The 25,808-nt window shown below is 33.5% G+C and overlaps 1 long non-coding RNA gene across 1 annotated transcript in view; it reads left to right on the top strand.

The window, feature by feature from the left end:
* The window catches only part of LOC110255771, a 207,056-nt gene extending 182,058 nt beyond the window's left edge, over positions 1-24,998 (top strand). The window contains exons 3-4 of the long non-coding RNA XR_002336581.1: positions 22,450-22,495; positions 24,903-24,998. This is a non-coding gene — a long non-coding RNA (uncharacterized LOC110255771). The remainder of the gene's footprint in view (positions 1-22,449; positions 22,496-24,902) is intronic.

Genomic DNA, 25,808 nt, shown 5'->3' with positions numbered 1-25,808 from the left:
TTTTTTATTAGAGTGATTTGGATCCCCCTTACCCAGCTAGCTATTTTAAAAATTTCATCTCAAAGATAGAATCTTACTTTGGTAATTTGTTACTCTTTGATCTTAGCACAGGTTTCAGGAAAAGGAGGTTTTTAATGTACAAAATTGATTTTTTGCAATGTTTTGATGTGTAAATTAAGATAAAGTGTTTCCTTATAGCTGAATAAGAACAGATGCATGTAATGAAAATAACAAAAACAGAAGCAGATGGTATACTGCATGTAACACATCTTAATTCATCCCTTTTTATGTAATACGATTACCACAGCAAGTATGCTATATTTAAAGGATTTTCTTAGAATCTCCTAGTGCTCTAAAGAAATAAAATGGCTTTTTAAAATGTGCCACATGCATATACACATACACAGTGTTTTGTTGTTGTTGTCGAGACATTTTAACTTTCCTAAATAAAAACAAACAAAACAGTACACACATTCATATGATATTTTCCAAATTTCCAGAAGGCAGTGTTGTTACTGATCTTCCACTAATTGGTGCAAGTACTAAATAAATACATTTCAGGCAAAATATTTTATTTTGCAAGCAGAAAAGGAAAGATACATGTCCTTATCATTCCAAAAGGAACATATGTAAAATCCCTTTGCTTTTCTATGATCTACTTTTATGGACATACTTTAAAAGTATTCATTTTGCCACTTATTCCAAGTCCAGAGCAGTTTGTTGCATATGCTTGTAAAGCAAATTTCAGTGAAGAAAAAGTTAAAGAATTAAGGCAATTATATAAAAAATACAGATGTCTGGAATCCTCTCAGGCTCTTCAAGATCAAGAAGGATTTAGCCTTGGATTATCCAGATTGATAAAATTGACTAAATAATTCCTTAATTCTCCATTTGATTATTATTGTGTGATTACAGACTTAAATTCAATCAATGTTCATGACAAGTCTGGACAGTTTGGGTTACTGAATCCTCTTTTATGAATACATATCTTTTCAGTTTCTTCAAGTTGCTTTTCAATTTCTCTCATTCTAAATAATAAATGGGTGGATGATTTTGTAATGTGCTCTAATAACAACATTTTCTATGCAATATAAAGTATATGCAGCCTTGGTAACACCTAAAATAATTTCAACTTTTCATCTAGTTCATTGTCATATTATTGACTAATAGTCCCAACATTTAAGCCATTAGGTAAAACTAATATTCATAAAATTAACATCCCTGAGATTATACTTAAAGCATCTAGATATGTTAAGTGGTCTCATGATTCAGAATCTCACTGTAGTAGAAGATGTGAAAATAAGCTCTTTTAACCTGCTATATATATCTGCTTCTAGGTCCACGTATATAAGTTCATAATTCTTTTTACTATAAATGGATGAATCTATGTAAGGAATATATACGTAGACGAACACCTAAGAAATAGAGGAACATATCAGTAAATACATACAATAAAATATCTTTTAGTACAAAATAGTTATTACAGTATGTTTTCCTGGAAATATTATGGATTGAGTTTTTAATAAAAGAAAAAATTGAGTAGTAAGAGATACTTTTTTTAGATTTATAGAAATACAAAGTGACCCTAACTATAAAATAATGTATTTTTAAGGCCAGGCTATATCCAATCAACTTAAAGCCCAATATTGGGAATATTTTTGTGTTGTTAAACTTACTGCTTGGGGAGTATGTTGAGTTTTTGGTCATTTTAGTTAAAATTCATCACAAGAATGCAGATTATAATAAACACTGAAGCAGAAAGCTGATGAGCCAGATTAAAAAGCAGTCAAATGGTTAAATTATCTGCCTAATATTATCTCTTCCTGTATGCATATTTCTTTAAATGTTCACTGCATAATGGTAATAGCTTTCCTACTACTGTGACAGTTGCAATTACTGATAAGGTATGCAAACATATTTGGACTTTACTAAGGTCTTTAACAAGAAAATAATGTTGTACTAATATCATTTTGTTTAAGAATAAGGGGTGTCATTAATTTGGCATTCATTTTAAGGTGTAAAAGTGATTGATTAATTAATCATGACAACCTGGTATATGAAACAATTATAGTCTTCCAGCAAGCCAGTCTTTTTCATGTTTGTATAATGCTTTCCTAAATTAAAATACTATGGGGTTTGTAACATAATTAAGATAACTCAAGGCCAATCACACAAATACACACACCTAAAGAAATAGTACTCTTTGTGGATAAAGAATTTTTAGTTTAGAAAATTACGGAATATAATTATGTTTGTAGAAACATATGCCTCATATGCCTTCTGTGCTCATGGCAGAGTTGGAGATTAAGCCATGTAAAATAGATTTCTCTGAGATACAAAAAAGCACATTTGAATAAATGATTTAACCATACAAATTCAAATCAAATTATATTTCATTTTGAGAATTAAATAGAATCAGGGATTATGTGGGTACTCTGATATATATTATCTAATTAAATGGGGGAATTCAGTCAACATGGGAATGCAAATGAGCATAACAGTGGGAAAGAAAATAATGATATTTATTTACTCATCAAATATGCATTAGGCCCTCTAGGTGTGAGGCATGGAGCTCCATACCATGTACCTGATGGTTAAATTCGAAGATAATTAAAACTGAAATCTGTCACTGGGAAAACTTTTATAAGTGACAAAAATAAGGAACACGTGAAGTACTTTGGGAAAACAGAGGAGAGAAGTGTAATTAAGGATTGAGAATGGTGAAGTGAAGTCAGAGGGGAAGCAAGCAGGAAGACCTGTATTAAGGGGAGAGCATTTTTCTGCATCTTTGAGAACAGGAGATGTGGTATATATAAGGGAAGTTAAAGGAGAAATGGGAACATATACCCCAGAAATATGGAAGTTAAGCTGCCGAAGTAAAGAAGCATAATGTTTATAAAAGGAAGTGGGTTTCATATTTTCTGTTATCATTGATTCAGGTTTGTTTTTGAAAGTGTAAGAATTTTCAAAAACACAACACCATTCGTTAAAATTATAGTGGCTGAGTAAAAGCTTTCATTAAATTCTGTTTTGGACATATACTGTTTTTTCTTTTTTTCCACCAAAAATCTGTTCACCTTTCTTGTGGTGAAACAATACATTAGGGGGCTTCATGAACCTGCAGCCTTTGGAATAGCTCAGGGCCTCATTCTTTGAAGGGCCTCATGCTTGATTTGATGGTGTTGTAACTGTCTTGGAATCCTTAATGTTTTTTAACAAGGGTTCCTGAAATGTCCTTTTGTACTGAACCCCCAAATTGTGAAAGTGTTCCAGATAGTACACTTTAACTTTCAGATGGGGAAACATGCAGCTCCTCTCTGTTTGAGTAGCTCCTGACTTACCCAGGATATGTTAGCATAAACACACCCCCTTTGAGGTGGAGATTCATAGGAATATCAGCATAAATCAGGGCTCTGAAAGTCAAGCTTAAACTGCCTTAAAAAAACAAAACAAAATAAACAAAAAAACTCTTTAGTGTTCTGAGACTTCTAAGGTTTCTTTTCTCTATTGAATGAGAAACTTCAGGGATGTTAGTTTGATTTGGAACTAATGCGGTCATTTCCAGGCAAGGATGAAAAAGCCCATAATGAGATGCAACCCTACACACAGTGGAAAGGGATATCTGAGCCTGGTCTACACCCCAGGTTCCTGAGGTACTCTTTGACATCCTAGAAGGTGCCGCATGTGAAGCCTGTCCCATTGCTGAACGTCTGACAGTGAATTCCCCACTCACTTCAGCCAAGTTTGATTCATTTCGCTAACCCTTGCAATGGAAAAAGTCCTTATAAAAATGCACTTGACAGAGACATAACAGAGAAAAAGTTTCCTTTTATCATAATTTTTAAAAATAGAATCTCTTATGTAAATACTAGGATTTTGATCATATAAATTGTAACTCAAATGAATCCACTGATAAATATATAACATAAAAAAGGGCTACTCTGGTTGAAGTAGGGAACTTCTAACTCACTCCACACTGCGTCTTCTTGGGAGGCCCTTGAGAGTGTACCCTGGCTGGGTTAGGCAACTGTCGAGGACAGTTATAAAAATTTCCATTTATCCATTCTTTTTGTATCAAGTATGGCAGGTAAAATTTCTCAGGCAAAAATAATCTATTCAAATTTTCTCTCTACCTTTCTTTACTTATATTTAGTAACGTAATTTATTTTCAGTTCTGACAGGAAAAAGGGATTTTTTTAAATGTTTTAATTATCTGTGTGCTTTCTCCTTACAAAATACATTTATTATATCCCTGCCAGGTTGATGGTAAGTTATTAAGAGACTATCTTTACTAGCACTTTACTAGCGTGAGTACCCATTCACTAACTGCTTTAACTAGACTAAATATAACTGATTTCTTGATTAATGTCATGAAAATATAAAAGAAAAAAATGGTTTCCTACAATGGCATGATAACATCCCTCATTTTTATAGTGTGTCTGTCATTCTTGAAGGGAAGGTTTCGTTTTTTTGGGTTTTTTTTTTTTTAGCTTCCATGTCATGCTAGTATTTATCTTATTCTAGTTACATTTTTACCAGCATTACTAATGCAACCAGGCAAAAGTGTCATGTACAAGACTTTATTTAACAAGGCTATGAACCTGGAAGTAGAAATTCTGTGACATACAGCTCATATATCTTCAAATCTGTTGCCATATTTTTTCATATCTTAAGATGTCATTGATTGTAAGATGCAGCATTATTTTATATAACACTAAGAAGTGAAAAATATGCTGTGGAATAAAATGAATCACTTGTAAAACTCATTAAATATGAACAGTATACACAACATAGTCAAGGAAGTATCATTAAAATGGCAAATTGTTTTTCAATAAATATTTTCAATAGCATTATATATGGGACCAGTTTCTGTTTGTTCTATCCAATACCACACGCTGTCTGACTAACTTTTGCTATATTTATATTGCTTTCCATACTGAGGAATTAGAGCATATTTTCCTATATTTATTATTGCTTATGTTTCCACTCCTGTGTGTTGCTGATTATCTTCTATGTATTTTTGTTGACATTTTTTTCTTCTTCTTTTGTTGGAATATTTTTTAATTTTTATTTATATGTGTTGTAATTATTATTGCCCAGTTTCTGGCTGACATATTCAATCTCTCTTGGAAACCGAAGTTCATTATTTTCTTAGTTTTAAATTTCCAACAAAACTGAGAGGTTGGTGCATTGATTTATCATGTATTCCATGCCTCTATTCACACATTGCCTCCACCATTATCAACATCACTCACAAATATATTTTTTTTAACCAAGGATAACTCTGCACTGATGTACAATCACACTAACTCCGTAATTTCCTTAGTTAGGCTTTACTCTTGGTGTTACATTTTACATTTAGGTCTATGCTCCTTTGCATTAATTTAGTAAGGGATATAAAGGCTGGGTCTAGATTCTCATTTTGGCATGTTGTCCAGTTGTTCAGCTTCATTTGTTGAAGAGACTGTTATATTATTGCTCCATTATATCACCTTCCATTTTTTGGTTGATATTTATTTTTATTAAGGTAACATTGGTTTCATGTGTACAACATTCTATTTCTGCTTCTGAATGTAGTGTAGCACATTTGCCACCAAAAATTTATATTTGTCATCATAAAATTGACCCACTTTACCCATTTCCTTCTTTCCCAACATCTTCCTCTCTAGTATCCACTCTCTGTTCTCTGTATCCATGTGTCTCTCTTTGCTTGGTTTATTCATTTATTTTGTTTGTTTTTCATGTTTCACATATGAGTGAAATCATAGGGTCTTTATCAATCCAGTTTATTTAACCTAGCATAATACCCTCAGGACTGATATCAAAGAACGTACTGAATTTGTTTTCTTCTAAGTGTTTTATGGTTTCAGGTCTTACATTCAAGTCTTTAATTCATTTTTAATTGCTTTGGGGTTATGATGTGAGATAGCAGTCTAGTTTCATTTTTTTGCATGTGTCTGTCTAGTTTTCCCAACAGCACTATTGAAAAGATTATCGTTTCTCCATTGTATGTTCTTTGCTACTTTATCATAAAGGAGTTATCCATATATGGATGAGTTTATTTCTGGGCTCTTGATTCTGTTCCATTGACCTATGCATCTGTTTTTCTGCCAATACTTCTGTGCTTTTCATTACTACCGGTTTATAGTACAGTTTGATGTCAGGGAATGTGATACCTCCCAGTTTGTTCTTTTTATCCAGAATTATTTTGGCTAGTCAGGGTTTTTCTGTGGTTATCTATATAAATTTCAGATTTTTAAAAATATTTCTGTGAAAAATGCCATTCAGATTTTGCTAGAGATTGTGTTCAATCTGTAGGTTGCTTTAGGTAACATGGATGTTTTAACAATGTTTATTCTTCTAATCTATGAGCATGGGTCAGCTTTACATTCATTTACGTATTCAAATTCTTCTGAAAATGTCTTATTTTCAGTGTACAATTTTTTCATGTCCATGGTGAAATTTATTTTCAGGTTATTTTATTCATTTTGTTGTGGTTATAAATGAGATTGTTTTCCGAATTGCTCTTTCAGCTAACTTATAATTACTATATAAAAAAGCAACAGATTTTTGAAGTTGAATTTGTGCTCTTCAACTTTACTGTTTTTGTTAATTATTTATAGTAGTTTTTGGTGGAATATTTAGGCTTTTTTTTGTATAAAATTATGTTACCCACAAAGGGTGTCAGTTTTCCTACTTCCTTTCCCATTCAGCTGCCTTTTATTTCTTTTTCTTGCCTAATTTCTCTGGCTAGGACTTCCAACTCTTTGTTGAACAAGAGTGTCAGGAGTGGACATCCCTGTCTTGTTCCTGATCTGAGAGGGACAGATTTCGGTTTTTCACTATTGAATATGATGTTAGCTGTGGGTCTGTCGTACATAGCCACCTTGATTGTGTTGAGGTATATTCCTTCTGTACCCATTTTATTGAAAGTTTTTATCATAAATAGATGTTGAATCTTGTGAAATGATTTCCCTGCATCTATTGAGATGATGATATATGACTTTTATACTTCATTTGGTTAATGTGGTATATCATGCTGATTGACTTGTGGATGTTGAGCCCTCCTTGCATCTTTGGAATAAATTCCACTTGTTCATGATGTATGATCCTTTTAATGTATTCAGTTTGGTAATATTTTGTTAACGTTTGCCTCTACATTCATCAGAAATTAGCATTTAATTTTCTTTTCTGTGTTGTCCTTGTCTGGTTGGGTATCAGGGTAATGTTGGCCTTCTAAAATTAGCACTAAAGAAGGAATTCATGCTAAAGAAGCACTTCCTCCTCTTCCATTTTTTGGAAGAGTTTAAGGATTAGGTATTAAATTATTTTAAATGTTAAGTAAAAAATTCACCTGTGAAGCCATCACACTTTTGCTTGGGGAAGGTTTTTTGATTACTGTTTCAATCGCTGTACTACTAATTAATCTGTTCATATTTTCTGTTTCTTCCTGATTCAGTCTTGAAAGTTTGTATGATTCTAAAAATGTCCATTCCATCTAATTTGTCCAATGTGTGGGTGTAAAGCTGTTTCTACTACTCTCTTATAATCCTTTGTATTTTTGTGATATTTATTGTTATTTCTCTTCTTTCATTTCTGATTTTATTTACCAGAGTCTTCTCTTTTTCTTACTGAGTCTAGCTAAAAGTTTGTTAATTTTGTTTATCTTTTTCAGGAACCAACTCTTAGTTTCATTGATCTTTTCTATTGACTTTTTAGTTTTTTATTTTCCATTCTTATCCTTATTATTTCCTCCTTTCTATTGACTGTGGATTTATTTGTTCTCTTTTCTATTTCCTTTAGGTGTAAGCTTAAGCTTAGATTCTTTGACTTTTTTTTTTTTTTTTTAGGGCCACAGGTGTGGCATATGAAGTTCCCAGGCTAGCTAGGGAATCAGAGCTGTAGCTGATGGCCTATGCCATAGCCATAGCAATGCCAGTCCAAGCCACATCTGTGGTCTACACCATAGCTAATGGCAATGCTATATCCTTAACTCACTGAGTGGGGCCAGGGATCAAACCCACATCTTCATGGATACTAGTTGGGTTTCTTTCTGCTGAGCCACAATGGGAACTCCTGTTTGAGATATTATTGTTTGTTTGTTTTTTGAGATAGGCCTGTATTGCTGTAAACTTCCATAGTATCACTTTTGCTGTCTACTATAGGGTTTTTTTATGTAGTGTTTTTATTTTCATTTGGCTTCAGGTATTTTTTAAAATTTCTTCTTTGATGTATTCATTGACCCAAAAGTTGTTCAGCAGCATGTTGGGCAGTTTTCACATATTAGGGATTTGTCCTGCTTTCTTCTTGTAGCTGATTTCTAGTTTCATACTGTTATGTAGAAAAAGATGCCTGCTATGATTTGTCTTCTTAAATTTATTGATATTATTTTGTGTGTCAGTATATAGTCTGTTCTTGAGAATGTTCCATGTGAACTGAAGAAGAATGTGTATTCTACTGTTATTTTGATGGAATGTTCTCTAGAAATCTATCAGATTCATCTGGTCTAATGTTTCCTTGTTGACTTTCTGTCTGGATGATCTATCCACTGATGTAAGTGAGTATGTTAAAGTTCCCTGTAGGATTTATGAATTCCTATATCAAACTGTATTATTTTGTAGCTTTATGGTTAGTGCATTGTCACTTTCTGCCTTTAGATCTGTAAATGATCCCTTTATATATTTTGCTGACCCTATGTTGGAAGACTATATATGAATAACTGTTATGTCTTAATAATGAATTGTTCCCTTTATCATTATGCCCATCTTTGTCTCTTATCACCTTTTTTGCCTTGAAATCCATTTTTTTCTGTTATGGGTGTGGCTATACCTGCTTTGTTTTGGCTCCCATTCATTTGGAGTATCATTTTCCATCCCTTCACTTGAGAGTGTATTTTTCTTTAGAGCCAAAGTGAGTCTCTTGAAGACACATATAGTCGAGTCTTGCTTTTGAATCCATCAAGGCACTCAGTATTCTCTGATTGATGAATTGCTTTTTCATTTTTTTCCTTAGGTGGGTAAATTTCTGAATCACTATATCTTTTTTTTTTTTTGTCTTTTTTTTTGCTATTTCTTGGGCCACTCCCGCGGCATATGGAATTTCCCAGGCTAGGGGTCTAATCGGAGCTGTAGCCACCGGCCTACACCAGAGCCACAGCAACGCGGGATCCGAGCCGCGTCTGCAACCTACACCACAGCTCACGGCAACGCCGGATCGTTAACCCACTGAGCAAGGGCAGGGATCGAACCCGCAACCTCATGGTTCCTAGTCGGATTTGTTAACCACTGCGCCACGACGGGAACTCCCGAATCACTATATCTTGATTAAATCATCATTCTCAGTGATATGCCATTCTACCACATCATAAATCAAGGTTTTTATATATGTTTCTATCTGCTGTTTTCATTTTATTCCTTTCTATTCCATTGTCCTAATTATGCATTTCTGTATCAAACTATATCATTTTGTAATTTTACAGTTAATTGTGATATCTTTTGGGCAAATATGCTCATATTGATCATTTTCAGAAACATATTTTGGCCTTTTTTAGCTCTTTGCACTTCCATATATATTTCAAGTTCAATGAAGAGTGATTTTTTAACTATCATTGAAATTTGAAGAGATTGGTTATTTTTTAAGATATTGCATTTTCTAATATCAGTATTATTTCCACATTGATTTGCTGTTTTTAATGAATTACATTTCTCTCCAAAAATAACTTTTTTTTTTTTTTTTTTTGCTTTTTTGGTCTGTAGCTGCAGCATAGGAGGTTCCCAGATTAGAGATTGAATTGGAGCTGTAGTTTGCTAGCCTGTGCAACAGCCACAGCAATGCCAGATCCAAGCCATGTCTGCAACCTATACCACAGCTCATGGCAACACTGGATCCTTAACCCTCTGAGCATTTCCAGGGATCGAACCCATATCGTCATGGATCCTAGTCAGGTTTGTTAACTGCTGATCCAGGAAGGGGGAAGTCTACCAAAAATAACTTATTCCTTGTTTGTAAAACTCTTTCCTATATATCTTGACTGTTTTTGTTCTATTGTAAATTTTTGGTATTTGTCTAGCAATTCTATAAGCACTTCTTTAGATAAGGCATTTCTGGTGTGTAGAAATTCAGGTAATTTGTGCTGTCATTCTGAGTCCATTAGCCATGCTGAATTCCGCTATGCATTTTAATAATTTATAAGTTATTATCTGTTCTATACATGGACAACCTTATTTCATAAGAAAAGGCATGCAAAAATTATTATTTTTTCCATTATTTTAAACAAATAATAACCCCAGCTTCTATTCCAAACAACTAAGAGGAAATTATATCTCAGCCATTCCTGTGGTTCACAGACATTCTCTCAACCTGCACAAAGTCAGGAAAGTTTATATGATTTCCAGAAAAGAAGAATCCAAGTCCCTTATCCACTATAAATACCACCTTTATTGTCCCAGCCCTCATGGATCCTCGAAATCTTCTGTTCAGCCTACAAACAGTATTGGAAAGCTGTCACTATATTCTATAAAAATATACCACGTAGTCTTTGCCTGTGGGCAATTGTTCCCTTCTCAACCTGCTTTAGAGAACCAGGTGAATGCTTCCGACATTCTTGAATACTTTCTGTGTCTGTTGAAATCCACAATCTCTCCTCTTTGTTGTCTTAAAGCCCTATATTTTCTGTCTTGTAACTAGTATCCCCACCTCTACACATCATCCTAGTATAATTTCTTTAATGAGGCTAATTTTGGAGGAAGAATTTTAAAAGCTCCTGATTTCTAGTAACTTCCAGTTTTATTTTGTTGTGGTGGTTGTCATCATCATTGTTGTTGTTTGCATAAGGAAAGGGGTGTCATACTGGAGAAGTAGACCTGAGAGCAGACTTATTGCTCATAAATTGTATGGGTTTGTTTGAACATAAATTTGTATCTTAAACTGTATGACCACACTTGCAGTGGGGATTTGTTGGTGAAGCTGTAGGAAGGTTAGGTTATGAGTCATTCATATCTCTTAACTTCCGGGACCCTCTGCTATATTAATTTCCTGTTGCTACTGTGACAAATTAGTGGTTTGAAGTTTATTACTTTATACTTCTAGATGTCGGAAGTCCAAAACCTATTTCAATGGGCTAAGTTCAAGGTGTTGCCAGAGCAGGTCCCTTTTGGATTCCTTGACTCATGGCTCTTCACATCACACAAACCTTTTGCTTCTGTTGTCACATCTCTTACTACTTTGATCTCTTGTCCCCTTTGTGTAAGGACATGTGAGATTATATCAGGACCCCCCAGGTAATCCAGGATGATCTCCCCATCTCAAGATCTTTAACATAATTCCATCTCCAAATTCCCTTTTGCCATAGAAATTATCTTTCATATGTTCTGGGGGTTAGGACACAGATATATTGGGGGGGGTATGTATTTTACTTACCACGTCTGACTGTTATGTGCCACTATTTTCATGCTTCCTAGGGATTTAAATTAGGAAAAAATACAATGTTTAATGTTAATATTCTTATGATTTTTCCTTCCGTATATCTCAGTTGATGAAAGAAACTCCTCAAGTATTTGCCTAGTCATCATCCTGATTTCTCTTCTCCACATCCAATAATTTTCTAAATCAGTGGTTACTTTCTAAAAAAATATTTGATCAATGCATCCCCTTTTTAAATTCTCATTTTTATTTTCATTTTTTGTCTCACATCTTACTCCTTGGTCATAACTTTTTTGTAGTCTTCCTGCCATCAGACTCACATTCCAGTCATTATCTAGAGTAATCAATTTTTTCTAAAACATAATCTGACCATGTCAGCTTGCTTCCCAACACAGAATACTAAGATCTAAAGTTGAATTGTGCAATAGCTTCCTATCGTTTATAGCATAAAAGCTAAATGCCTGAAACTGGTTGAAAAAGCTTTGTCTAGACTGGGTAGATTTCGATAGTACTTCCTACAATGATTGTGTGATTAAACTTCAGGTCCCCACTGAGCTGAATGTCCACAACGTGGGCACCATAGCTCCTTGTAGTTCCTATTGAATTTCCAGCGACTGGCACAATAGGCAACAAATACATCCTCAATTTGTTTCATAAAGGATTTGAAGGGCTTTTAAAGTCTGGCTTTTCTCTTTTTCACTTTTCCTTTCGCATTTACACATGCACACACACATCCACAAATCATGTTGTACTGAATTTCTGTTTCACATCAAATTTGCCATTGCTTTTCTGGTTCCTTCATTTCTTTTCCTCCTGTACTCAGTGGGCTTTTAGCAATTTTAGTCTGAACTATCATCTTCTAAATAAAGATAAAATTTAAAAAATGAGTATTGAAAAATTATATGTCCATTGAAATAACCCTGTGCCATCTGAAGGCAACCTCCTGTCTTGTTAAGTGAATGAGCAATTATGTATGAATCTGTGAATACTAAATTAAATGTTTCTAATTCACTCTTTGTGTGTGTGTGTGTATGTGTGTGTGTGAGAGAGAGAGAGATACTTAAGGATGCACAGCTAAGGGGCTCAGTTTACAGATAATTAAGTGTAGGACTTCGACACTTGTATTAGATTTCCATTGCAAAAAGAAACATTTGCCACAGATTTATTGGCTTCAAATAACAAAAAAAAAATGTCATAATTCTTTCAGTCAGACGGTTAGGATGCCATAATTGGTTTATCTGCTCTTGGTTTCCTGAAGCCAGAATCAAGGGATCAGCAAGCTGCTCCTATCAGAAGACATTGAAGGGAACCTGTTCCTAAATTCTTTCAGGTTATTGACCAGATTGTTGTTGACCTTGCAAGTTATGAGACTGAGGTTTCCATTTCTAGCTAATGTTGTTTCAAAAGACTGCCTCCTGTTCTTCTCATGCTTTCCCTGTGGGCCTCTTCACCAACTGTGGCTTCTCCGTCTGTATTGTCTCTCCTAATTTCTGTAATTGCATCTTAAGCTGACTCTTTTGTCTTGCTGTTCTGCTTTTCAGAGTCTTCTGTGATTGCAACAGGTCCACCTAGATTACCTGAGATAATCTTAGTTTTATTGTCAACTGACCAATAACCCTAGTTGTATCAGCAGAGTTACTTCCCAACAGCACCTAGATTAGTGTTTGATTGAAAAACAAAGGCAAAGCAATTTTCTGGAGAGAGGAGTATCTTTAGAATTCTGTCAACACAGTATTGAAGAGGGAGAAAGAAATTCTATCCTGTTATTATAGAGTAGCATGAAGAAATCTTTAAACTTTCAGCATATAGTCTATAAAAGTGAGATAGGAACTAGAGGCTCTGGAGAGAAAAACATGAGGGTTTGGTTATGTATTAAGGGATTTTAAAATTTCCTTTTGTATTTTTCATATTTTAAGATAATTTTTTTGTTGTTTTTCTCCTTTATCCCCTCTTGGGAATTACTAGTAAACTGGTTTAAACTGGAATGAATCCCTGTGTTATCTCTACAAACTCAGAAAAAAATAGAAAAGCTGAAGACACAGGATTCTAGTCTGCTGCAGGCTCGAGCAAAACAGGAAGCCAGGTGGGAGCAATATTTGTTGGGGACTAGTGAGAAAAGAGCAGATTGTGTGCCTGAGGCCTGCAGGAACAAAGTGAAAGCTTGACTGGCGGCCTAGCCATGAAAAGTTATTCAATATTAGGAGGAGTGTTTTGTTTTTAAGATTTAATTACCTCAAACCCAAATTTTACACTTTTTATATTGATTCTTTAATATTTGCGATAGTCTGATTTGTTTCTTCATACGTTCACTGTAGAGATGATCCCAGGAAAGATGCTGGCTGCTTGTTTTTATAAGGCGCATGGATTTAGATAGCAATGTAGATTGTAGCGTTATTTTTAAAATACATTCTGAAATTTGGTATGAAAAGAATACAGCGTTATTTTTAGCGTTATTTTAACCGTTATTTTTAAAATATATTCTGAAATTTGATATGAAAAGAATACAGATATTATTTAGTTTCTTTTAAAATTACTTAAAGGTTTGTAAGTTTTCTAAGTATTTCTTATAGTAAATAGTAATAAAATAAATATTATCTTAAATTTGAAATTAAATAACTGCTAAAAAGTTACCATTTTTGCATTATTTTTAGCATCTATAATTATTTTCCTCTTTCTACTTCCTGTCATACTTTATTCTTTCATTCAGTGGAAAGTATATCTGGAGGCTCTAAAATTTGCCACAAGCTGCAGTATAAAAATGATGAGGCATTCCTAGGCTTTGATCAGATCCCTTTGTGATGAAAAGACAGGCCAAAAAAAAAAAAAAAAAAAAATCAATCCAATTCACTGAGTAGAGAAAATGTGACAAATGAAGAAGCTTCTAAAATCAGCATAAAAAGATAAGGCGTATACAGACTATAAAGCAACCACCCAGCCATTGGACTGGATGCGGAAAAGGTTTATTTTATAAATCACCTCTTGATGGATGATTTATGTATATATTTTTGAGGTTAAATATTGATACATTTTATTTTGTTAGATACATTCTGATATCAGATACTTCCCTCCTGCCACCGTTAAGAAGGTTCCCACTGGTGAGGATAAGTAAGTTACTTATCCAACTGGTCATGAATATCTAATTGTCCTAGGATACATTTCCTCAGTGTCTGTTCTGTTTTTCTTCTCATGATAACAGTGGTCAAAAAAGAACCTAGATTAGAAAATTCCCAACCTAGGGAAAAAATCATGAAATAGCATGAAAAGTTTCATCCATTAACTACTTTTGACACATGCATGTTTTATAAAAATTGTTTAACCAATTATTCAGAATGAGATTCTTGGAAAAGAAAGTTCTGAGTGATATTACTTTAAAAATGCTGAAGTTAAAACTATATAATTTATGATACAAATTCTATAATTTAAAAGATACAATCATTGTGTCAGATGAATTGTTTCATCATGAATTGAGGGGGCTTTTATCATAAAAAAAAATACAAAATGAACACACATCCTGAAAGCAAATTGAACCAAAACCAGCATCAACCAGTATCAATGCCTATGAGTAAATGTGATTATCTTTTGCACACATACATATATACACTTAGAAGATATATGTACACTAAGTGTGTGTGTGTGTATATGTGTGTATATATATTTTTATTATATGGCAGAAGTGAATCTATAATATTCTTTTTAAGTTAATGACAGTGGGAAGAAAGTAACTTTTTTTTTTTTTTTTTTTTGCTGTTTGGGCCACACTTGTGGTATATGGAAGTTCCTAGGCTAGGGGTCTAATCGGAGCTGTAGCCACAGGCCTACGCCACAGCCACAACAATGCCAGATCCGAGCCGAGTGTACCACAGCTAACAGCAACTCCAGATCCTTAACCCACTGTGCGAGGCCAGGGATTGAACCCATGTCCTCATGGATACTAGTTGGATTTGTTAACCACTCAGCCACGATGGGAATTCTAAGAGTAACATTTTCTAAATTTTATTTTTCCTTTAAACGAAGGAAAACAAGCTTATACTTGTTTATTCAGATGGTTGATTTTAAAGGCAGTACCTAGTCAGAGTTTTAGAACTGCACCTTGGATTTTCAACATTTATGAGTAAAAATAATTATTGAGCCTTTCAGGAACAAGTTAAGAACATATTTCACTGTTGGTGAAGAGAAATGGGAAAGCCATTAAATATATTGAGAGAGAAGTGATTTAAATGAAGTGTGACGAATTGGGGGTTGAGAGAAAGAAGAGGCTATGAGACAACTTAGAAGACTCGCATAGTTCAGGCTAAAGATGAGAGTGACTTGGAATATGGTAATTGTAGAAAAGATGAAGATAAATGAATGTGTTGGAGGTATAATTTGGAGCTTGAAATGTCAAGATTTGTTTATGTACAAGCTGAAGGACAAGGAAAATTAATCAATTGAGATTACTTGACTGTGAAACTTGAGATAATGAAGACTCCTAACAAATATGAATGGTAGGAGTAGCAATCAAATATACCACTTGAATTTATGCTTGAAATGCCTGTGCAAATCTAACTTAAGATGTCAGTAGTATACTGATAAAAGGACCATGACTGAATCTTGAACACTCCAATACCTAGAGGTAGATGAAACTAGGAGGATCCATTAAGTAGAAAGAAGAGAAAAATAATTTTTAGGAGAACAAATGACTGAAAAGTAAAATCAGTAACTATGTCAGAACACAATGGGGAGCCAGTTATGTAGAAAAAATTGGTTAGACCAACAATATGATCAGAGAGAATGTCATGGATATTGAAAATATAGTTATTGGTGATGAGAATGGAAAGAGAAAAATTGGTAGCATGATAATACAAAAAATACAAATAGATTAATTGAATATTTAAAATAAAAACATCATTAAATTTATATTAAATTCAATAAATATAATAGGAACATAAATCACTTTTGGAAAATCCATTATATATTAAATTTAGCAGACAAAGAGCAATTTCTGAAATTAAATATTAAATATTGGTAGTCAAATAGGTAGTCAAATTCTTGAGGTTGCTGGAGTCCTAGGCTTTTCTCAAGTAGTACTAAAGATTTCCCCATAAATCTTCAATAAATTAATTTGTTCAGAGTCACATATTTAAGATAAATTGCAAACTTTAATAATGTAGAGCAATTTATTCTTCTGCCTCAAATCACCACAGATATTGTAGAAATGGCTATCAATTATTCTTTGTGTTATTTCTCAAAAGATCTTCAAAGTGTAGACTTGACTGTGTATGTCTTCTCCTCAATGTCACTTATTATTTTTTTTTTATTATTTTGTGTATTTTTAGACCACAGATACAGAGATTTGTGTATATGATACAGTATCAATACTGGTCTACACAAGTCCCTCATTTATTTTATCATTCATTTATTCCATTTTATTCCCTTTCACTACTTTCATTCTCTCCTTTTGCTGTAAAAACCATCTTAATGTGTTTGATCAGAATCATTTTACCTGGGTGTATCCCTGGAAAATCTGTAGTCTTGTTTTGTGGTTATAGATTTTAATACACAAAATAAAATGGTATGTGATAGCGACTTTATTCTCATTATAGTTTTTTTCATTAAGAACTGTGATTATAAGCTCTACTCATGTTCTGATGTTCCTTTGTATGTTGCTGCTAAATATACCTTATTCATTAGTGTGTATCTACCAAATACTGCTTATTCACTCTACTGCTGATGAATACCCCATTGCCTCTACAAACACACACCAACAGACAGAAAAATAGTGAAAATCTTAGTAACTCTTCTTTTAGAGACTTGTGTACAGATTTATTTTGGATATTAACCTAGGAAAAGGATTTCTGGGTATAGAATGAACATATTTAATTTGACTTATTACCACCATCCTGATATCCAGAATACTGGCATTAGTCTGCATCACTGTCAGAAGATGATGGGATTCTGTATCCTATATTCTCACCAAAAAATATGAAATTTTACTTTTTATCATTCTGGTGTGCCTTAAAACTTCTATAATTTATTGTTTTTCTGACAGGAGAGTCAGCATTTTCAAATTGTGTTCAAAAAGAGATGCTTCAATATGAATACAGTTATTTAGAAATGGTGTATTCCATTGAAAACATATGTAATTAGATATGAAAAGGCTCCAAAACATATTTAATTGTTTATTGATCATTTAAAACAAGTCAAACATTTATTCTCTGTGCTGGAGAACAGTAGTGATAAATTAAAATCCCAACAAAGCAAAACAAAACTTGTCACAAACCTTGTAACAATAGGCATTTGTATTGCTCACAAGTCCTGTGGGTCATGTAGGTATCTTTTCTAGTTTTAACTGGACTCACTCATGTGTTTTCATTTGGCTATATATCAAGAAGTCCAACCTGTTAAATTTGTCTGGATTTTTTTTGTGTTTGTGTCTATTTGTTTTTCATCTAGTTGGGGCTTGCTGACTATAGGCTGGTCTAGAATGACCTTGAATGAGATAAGTGAGCTCTTCTTCAAATGATCTTTACATTCCATGAGATGTATCAGTTTGTTCTCCCAAGGGAGGCAGGTACCCCAACAGAGATAATGGAATTGGGAAAGGCATTGAGGCATGGCCTTGAAAGTTGCATTCCATCACTTCAGACACGTTTATTAAGCTAAAAGAAATCATAGGACTAGTCCAGATGTAGGGCATGGACAAACAGGCTTTGTCTCTTCAAAAGAGAAGCTGCAAAATCACTTTTAAATTTGCTGGGAATACACATAATCTGCTAAAATTTTAAACTTACATTTTTTTTCAGTTACGTAACAGTGGTTATTAGAAAAACAATAAATTTTAATCTTGACTCCTTTTTGCTGTGTTGTTACATAGTTTATTTGAGTATTGCATCTCTAGTTTCCCCTCCAGTCCTGGACAAGTTCTCACCTACATGAATGCTGAAGGCACCAACCAATGAAGTGTTTTACTTTTATTAAAAATATATAGACAAATAAACAAATGCATGCAATTGTAGGTGAGTCAATGTAGAACTTAAAAAAAAAAAAAAAGCAAAAACTATGGCTTACTTCCAACTGTAAAGGTGTATGATTGTGTTCTTTCTATATTTCTAGAAATTTCACACAATTGGTCCAATTAACTTGACATCTGTTGAAAACAGAGCATAACAACATACAATCTGTTTCAAATATTTTTGCATAATGTAGCTGACAGACAGTTTAATAAAATAAACAATAAGGGGAATAGGTTAGTAATTTATTGACAATTAAGGCTGAGTAGATGATACTTGTAAGAAAAGGCAATTCAGAAAATCAATCATAAACAAGCAGAAAATAGGAATTTAGAGTTTTAAGGAAAAGCACAGAAAATAATAATTTTCTTATAACATTGAGAAATATTTATTCAATGCATAATGTGAGAGAGTTGCAAAAAGTGTACTGTAATGGTTATTAAAAATTGACAAAGAAAAATGAAAACACTATAGGAATATTTTATATATATGTATATATATATTTCACTACACATCAAATGCATACAAGATGTATTCAGCAATAAAATAAAATAACTTATGCTGATCATATTTAATATATTCCTATGATTTGTATAGCCTTGTATTTTGCTTTCCTTATGAAAATGCAAGAATCTTTTACTTGAGAGGCACTTACATGAGACATTTATAAATAAGTCTTCTTTGATGAGGCAATTCTAAAGTTCCTTGGCGAAGATTCTGGCAGCCCCAGAATTTTCAGATGTTGTACTAAAAGGTAATAGGTGACTATATTCAAACTACTAAGCAATCCACTTGACTCATTATTAATAATAGTATCTCTCATTTTTTAGGTTTCAGTCATGAAGGATGAATAAATTCTGGAGATCTAACATATAACATGGTTACTATAGTTAAGAATATTGCATTTTATACTTGAAATTTAACAAGATAGCATAGCTGAGTGATATGTAAAGCCACTGAACATATCACTGAAATTATATGTGAAGATTTTAATGGCTATGTGATATATTCTGAATTATTTTGTTGTCTTCAATAGCTTATTCAAAGTTTAATATACATATGTATATGTACCATAAAATAAGCCCATTTAAGTGTGGTATAACTATCACCACAATACAATCTATATTTGGAATACAAAAAGAATACGTCCATCACCACTAAACATTACCTGCCACCCATTTTCAATCAAATCCTGGCTCCCACCTCTTTCCCCAAGAAACTGCTATCTAATTTTTCAATTTTATAAGGCTTGTTGTTTTTAGAAATTTCATATAAATGGATCCTACAATAATAGTATTTTGTGTGTGGCTTCTCTCTCTAACATGATGTTTTGGGATTTATCCATGTAATAATATTTAATTCCTTTTTTATTGCTGAGTAGTATTCCATTTTTTCATAGATATGTAGGAAGAATCAGATACATTGAAAAATAAGACCAATAAACCTTACTTTCTGATTTTTCAAATAAGGTATTTGAATATTCAAAAAAGTTAAGTGTCTAGTCACAGTGCCCAGGAATAGTTAGTGGCCAAGCCCTCTGTCACTAGTTCCCGTTCTCCTAATTTTTTTTGTTTTAATAAATTTTTATTTATTTTACCTTTTTTTTTTTTTGGTCTTTTTGCCTTTTTCTAGGACTGCTCCCACGGCATATGGAGTTCCTAGGCTAGCAGTCTAATCAGAGCTGTATACGCCGGCCTATGCCACAGCCACAGCAACGCAGGATCCGAGCCCTGTCTGTGACCTACACCACAGCTCATGGCAACGCCGGATCCTTAACCCACTGAGCTAGTCCAGGGATGGAACATGCAATCTCGTGGTTCCTAGTCAGATTCGTTAACCACTGTGCCACAACGGGAACTCCTCCTAACTTTTTGTTTTTTGCTTTTTTTTAGGGCAGAATCCATGGCATATGGAAGTTCCCAGACTAAGGGTTGAATTGGAACTAGAGCTCCCAGCCTATGCCACAGCCATAGTAAAGCCAGATCCCAGCCGCTTCTGCAACCTACAACACATCTCATGGCAATGCCAGATCCTTAACCCGTTGAGCGAGGCCAGGGATCAAACCCACATCCTCATAGAACCTAGTTGGGATTGTTAACTGCTGAACCATGAAGGTAACTCAAGACCAGTCATTTCTTGATATACTTTCACTTTCTTTCCATGAATCTAGACTTTTTATTAATTGAAGATACATTTATTGAAATTAAATCACATCTACATTTATAGTAAAGTCATATCTTTCTTCCTGCTTCACCCATGTTTCATCTATTTCTTATTTTCGTCAGCCCAGAAGTTCTCTTTAAGATATTGAACTCATCAAACTATGGTGGTTTTTATTATATATTTTACATGATTTGCATTTATATATCTGATTTATTTTTCTCTCGTTTTAATATTTTCATTTTAAGCAATAGTACTGCACTCCCTTTGTTGAGGAAATTTCTCACAACCTATTTAATTTGACCTGCCACTGTCCATCATATAAACCTCTACTTTACCTTCATATTCTTCATTTTTCAGACTAAATTTCTTTCCTCAAGGTATCCATTTTATTAAAATTTCTACTCATGTAAATAACTCTCAATGTGCCAATAATACACATATCGCAAAGTGGCAACGAGTAGTTTGGATAAGGATGCTGACAGGTTTATTCATCTATAGAGTTTTCTCATTTTATTAAAGCAGATATATAAAGACTGATAGATTTTCTGTGTTAATAACAAATCTGACATAACAAATGTAACAGAATCTGACATCAATTTTTAATGTTTGAGTGCTGTCAGATTCAAGCTTCACCATCCTTCCTCCCCTTCTCCTGGCCCACATTTGGACTGGCAGAGAACCTGTGCCCCTCTTCTATGTACTGTCAGGAAGATTCAAACCCACCATCCTTTGCCCACAATTAAAATTGTTATGCCCAGCCTTGCCCCTGCATCGCAGAAAAACCAGTTTCCTTTCCTCATCTTTAAAACCATTTCAGACCAACTTGGGAAGACTACTCTGTTCTCCTCTGAAACACTTATTTTGCAAGTATGGGCATACTTTGTTTTATTGCATTTTGCCTTATCGTACTTTGCAGATACTAAGTTTTTTTACAAATTGAAGATTTGTGGAAACCTGACCCCAAGCAACTGTAGGGGCACCATTTTTTTTCCAATAGCATTTGATAACTTTGGGTCTCTGTGTCACATTTGGGTTATTCTCCCAATATTGCAAACATTTTCATTATTTTTATAGTAGTTATGGGGATCTGTGAGCAATGATTTTTTGATATTACTGTTGTAATTTTGGGGGGGCATGAACTGAACCCATTAAAATATAGTGACCTTAGCTGATAACTGTTATATTTGTCCTGACTGCTCCACCAAATGACCATTTCCCCGCCACCTTCTCCCTTTCCTCAGGCTTTCCTGTTCTCTGAGACACAACCATATTGAAATTAGGTCAGTTAATAACCCTACCATGGCCTCTAAGTGTTCAAGTGAAAGGGTCAATAATGCAGCAAACTTCATAGTCGCCTTATTTTAAGAAATTACCACAGCCACCCCAGCCTTCAGCAAACCCCACCCTAATCAGTCAATGGCCATCCAGATGGAGGAAAAACCCATTACCAGCAAAAGGATTATAACTCACTGAAGGCTCAGATGATGGTTAGCATTTGTTTCCAATAAATTATTTTACAATTAAGGTAGAGTCATTGTTTTTTAGATATAAAACTATTGCAAACTTAATAGACCATAGTATTGTGTAAATTTTTATATGCACTGGGAAACCAAAAAATCTGTGTACCTTGCTTCATTGCATTGGTTAGGAACCAAATCCACAGTACCTTGAGCTGCCTATAATAAACTTTCCATTCTTTCTTGGTTTGTGTTTGACATCATAATTCCTGTCAAACACACCAGATTCTGTATAGGTTCTGTTCTGCCTCTGTAGGATATCCAAAAGAGGAAGAATCTGCAGAAACCAGAAGACTGCTCCCTTAGTGCAGTATACACATAGATACTTATAGGTCTTCTCATTGATTCATTGTGTGCAGGTCTCAGTGGACACTGAATTTTGCAGCAGATACCATGAAACATATGGTAGGTAACTTTTTTAATACTCTCATGATTACTGAAAATAATCTATATATTTTCCAGTGATATCAAATGAAAACACAAATCATTAACCAAAAGGAATGTGTGGGATACAGGATAATGGTAATGATAAAAGTGAAGAAATTTGTTCCCTAACAAGATAACTTTTAATTTATATTTTTCTTTTAGAAAAAAAAATGTCTCTCTTTAGGTAACATTTTAATTTGTAATAACTTAATGGCATTTTTGGCCACTTAAAAGTATCAGAAATTTTTGAAACTCAGTACTCCAATCCTGCAAGAAAAACAGAAATTGTTTCATAGAAACATGTACTTCCAAATCCAGGATCAAGTAACCCGATGTTCTAGTATCTTGAAGTCATTAAAAGAGTAACATATTTGAAAGATTGGATAAATTTAATGTCCAAGGAAATTCCTGGAAAAAGAATATAGAAATTTCAGGATTATCTAATCACTGAGTTATTGAAAATATTTGTTTTTTATGAATTGTTATAAGTATATTCCATTGACAGAGATGAGATAATAAATCATGATTATGAAGAAAAACATTTGTATAAGAACAGGATGAAATATGTGGACTAAATAAAAATCTTGTCATATTCTAAGTTACTTTGAAAATAAATCAATTAAATAATACATATAAAGGTACAGAATAATATCTGGTGCTTGAAAAGCACTCATTGGTGCCTAATATTATTAGTATTTTTATTGATATTATTGCAATAAGAGGCATCAGACACTTAGTATTCTAGTCCTATTGTTTAGTTGTATTTCAATTATGAAGAATGTCTTTCACAATTTCTGGACATAATTTCAGTTCAATTCAAATTTTAACAAGTTGTTCACCACAAAATTGGCCTTATTTTTTTTGTATTGTATTTTAGTTATTTATTTTTTGTCTTTTTACGGCTGCACCCGTGGCATGTGGAGGTTCCCAGGTTAAGGGTCGAATTGGAGCTGTAGCCACTGGCCTATACCACAGCCACAGCAACACTAGATGTGAGCCATGTCTGAGACCTAGACCACTGCTCACAGCAATGCGGATCCTTAACCCACTGAGCGAGGCCAGGGATCAAACCTGCATCCTCATGGACACCAGTCAAATTAGTTTCTGCTGAGCCACAGTAGGAACTCCACTAATTTTTATTACATATGAACTCTCTTCACTCTTTTCTCCTTCCTTTTTTTCCTCTTTAATTAAAGTGCAGCAATTCCTTAGATGATGCAGTGACTTTGACAGTATTGCTGAAACTCCCAGTTTTGAGGTAGTTAGATCATACAGTATTTTTGTTTTGTTTTGTTTTTTTGTCTTTTTAGGGCCTCTCCCTCAACATACAGAAGGTCTAGGCTAGCCTACACTACAGTCACAGCATCACACCATCCAAGCTGTGTCTGCAACCTACACCACAGGTCATGGCAATGCCAGATCCCTTACTCACTGAGCCAGGGACCAAACCTGTCTCCTCATGCATGCTATTCAGGTTCATTACCACTGAGCCACAATGGGAACTCCCATTATTTGTCTTTTGCACCTGATTTATTCCACTTAGCACAAGGCCCTCCAGATTCATCTATGTTGTAGCAAATGACAGAACTTTCCTCTTTCATCATAGTTGAATAGTATTCCGTTGTAAATCCCTGCCTTGTAGCAAGTTAATATTGTTAACATAACTGTGTTTTTTGTTTGTTTTTTCTTGATTCTTAACTCAGATTCTCATGTTAGGAAGATTCAAATGATTCCATGTGGTATGAATCTAAGTATAGTAACTATCATTATTTATTCTTCCAGTTTATTCCTTTTCTCAAAAGAGAAAATTCAGAAAATAGATCACTATTTTCTACTTTCTGATTCTCAAATAGAGGCTTAACATCTCCTAATGTACAGATTTTCTACCAGGGTAACACTAAAACCTGCCAGCTGAATCCTTTACTGTTTTATTTACAAGACAATAAATACAATCATAAAGCTCATTATTTGTCTTTGAATAGTTTCCCACATTTTTTCTCATCAGTTAAAGAATAATTATAAAAAGTATAATTAGAATAGATTATGATCCCTCTATAGTTATAGGTGAAATATTTAGCAAATTCAGAAGTAAATTTATATAAATGAATAATACATAATCACTGAAATCAAGCAAAGTAATTCATAGTGTTCAAAGACCTAGGATCATATAAAGTCTTAGGAAAAATTATTTTGCACATTTTATGGACTGAATATTTGTGTTGCTTGAAAATGCATGTGTTGAGCCCTAACCCCAGTGTGATGGTATTTTGAAGTGAGGACTTTGGGAGGAAGTAGATTTAAATGAGATCATGAAAGTAGGGCCTAATGATGGGATAAGTGTTCTTATAGGGAGAGATTAAAGCTCTTTCTCTTTCAACAATATAAGGATACAGCAAGAATGTGGCAGTCTGTAAACCAGGAAGAAATCCCTTACAGGGGAACCAAATTGGCCATCACCTTGATCTTGGACTTCCTGGCCTCTAGAAAAGTAAGTAAGATTTAAATTTCTGTTTAAACCACCCAGTTGATGGATTCTGTTATAGCAGCCAAAACGGGAGAAAATAATATAGAAGGAATAAATCCAAAAATTAAAAGCAATGTTGTTTTAATATATGTAATGTTATTATTAAAGATGATGTTTTACCATCCCAACAAAAACAAAAATCAAAAAGAAGAGATTCACCACAATCTTATAAGATAAAAAGTTTGAATGATATTGTATATTATGCTGCTTTATAATTAGTCAAAAGGAAAATACACTTACTAGATATTTCTAAGCTACAATCTAGAATCAGGAATAACTAGAATATATGAAAATTTCTTGAATAACTAAACAAATATGTTTTAAAATTAAATATATATATTGCTTTCTTACATTAATTTAAAAAATTTTTATTATAGTTGATTTACAATTTTCTGTCAATTTCTGCTGTACATCTTACATTAATTTTCTGATTACTAAATATATGCTCATTATAGCTACTATAGAAAACTAAAATAAAAGAGGAAAGGTGACAATAGTCTCTACATTTCTTTAATTCTATATATCCTTTTATATATTAAAAAATTATATTTAATATTTTATTTCAATAAATCTGAAAATGCCCCAAATTAAGAAATAGTATATTTTTAAAAGATCAACTAATTGAAATTTAAAAATTGATATTTCATTGTCTTAAATTTCTCATTAGTAAATTGAAAGTATGTGAATATAGAACTTGTCTACATGGCTAATACTTCTGTTCATTACCTAGTTTTATTCTTATCCATCTCTCTCACAGATAAGAGAGAT

Source organism: Sus scrofa, chromosome 11 (assembly GCF_000003025.6).
Source record: "Sus scrofa isolate TJ Tabasco breed Duroc chromosome 11, Sscrofa11.1, whole genome shotgun sequence".
NCBI classification, from domain to species: domain Eukaryota; kingdom Metazoa; phylum Chordata; class Mammalia; order Artiodactyla; family Suidae; genus Sus; species Sus scrofa.
The sequence above is the reverse complement of the archived record's forward strand: the minus strand, read 5'-3'. Positions and strand labels throughout refer to the sequence as shown.